General features: G+C 42.1%; 1 non-coding gene across 1 annotated transcript; it reads left to right on the top strand.

Annotated features, from left to right (window-relative positions):
* Positions 1 to 216: 216 nt before the first annotated feature.
* On the top strand, positions 217 to 320 carry LOC127741906 (small nucleolar RNA R71). The gene has a single exon (XR_008003094.1). It is a non-coding gene; the product is annotated as a small nucleolar RNA R71 (small nucleolar RNA).
* The last annotated feature ends 873 nt before the right edge of the window (positions 321 to 1193 follow it).

Below are 1193 nucleotides of genomic sequence, written 5' to 3' on the forward strand. Positions count from 1 at the left end.
ATTGTATCAACATGGTTCAGCTCCATGACTCCTTTAGTGTTGTGCCTCTCTGAAGCATAGTAGTACTCATTCTCAGCCACCGTCTCAATCACTTCAATGGCTTCTTCCACAGTCTTTTTCCTGTTCAATGAACCTCCTGATGAATGGTCTACAGCCTTTCTTGATTCATAAGAAAGTCCATCATAGAAAATATGCAATTGCACCCAGTCAGGGAACATGTTTGGTGGGCATTTCCTTGTCAACTCTTTGAACCTCTCCCATGCCTCGTAGAGAGTCTCACCATCTTGTTGTCTAAAAGTCTGAACCTCAGATCGAAGCCTATTGACCTTTTGTGGGGGGTAGAAACGTGCCAGAAACTTGCTCTCCACCTCATCCCAGGTTGTTAAGCTGTCCCTTGGGAATGATTCCAGCCACTTAGTTGCCTTGTCCCTAAGTGAAAATGGGAACAAGAGCAGTTTGTAGGCATCTTCCTGGACTCCATTGGACTTCACTGTGTCACAAATTCTCAGGAATTTGGTGAGATGTTGATTTGGATCTTTATTAGCACTCCCACCAAATGAACAATGGTTCTCCACCAGTGATATTAGCTGTGGTTTGAGTTCAAAATTGTTGGCCTGAATAGGTGGTTTCTGAATGCTGCTACCACAATTCCCAGAGGTTGGGTTTATGTATGAACCAAGAACCCTCCTCTCAGGAATGGCATTGTTTCCATCAACCCTCTCATGGTTGTGAACTTCTCTATCCATGTTGAGATCTAGAGCTTCCTCAAAATTGTCCTCAGATTCTCCTTCAGATTCTTCTTCTCCCAGTACCCTCTTCCTTCTTGCTTCCCTTCTAAGTCTATGAAGGGTCCTCTCTGGTTCGGTATATGGAGGGGTTGATGTCTCTCCTCTCCTACCTGTCATACAAGAACACACCACAAGCAACAACCAAGTGGAATACTCTTGGTTAATGGAAGAGTATGGTTAGAGCAGTTGAGGAATTAAATCAAATAGTTAGTGGGTCAGTGAGTTAGTTGCTTGAAATGAAAGGCAATAGAAAGAAAAGCAAATAACAGAGTGCAGAAATTAAAAATTCAACAAGTAACTTGAACTAAATTAACAAAACAAAAAAAATTGCTCAATCTAGTTAACTTCCAATTTAAGAATTGTCAATCGAAAACCAATCCCCGGCAACGGCGCCATAAACTTGAT

Source organism: Arachis duranensis, chromosome 9 (assembly GCF_000817695.3).
Source record: "Arachis duranensis cultivar V14167 chromosome 9, aradu.V14167.gnm2.J7QH, whole genome shotgun sequence".
NCBI classification, from domain to species: Eukaryota; Viridiplantae; Streptophyta; class Magnoliopsida; order Fabales; family Fabaceae; genus Arachis; species Arachis duranensis.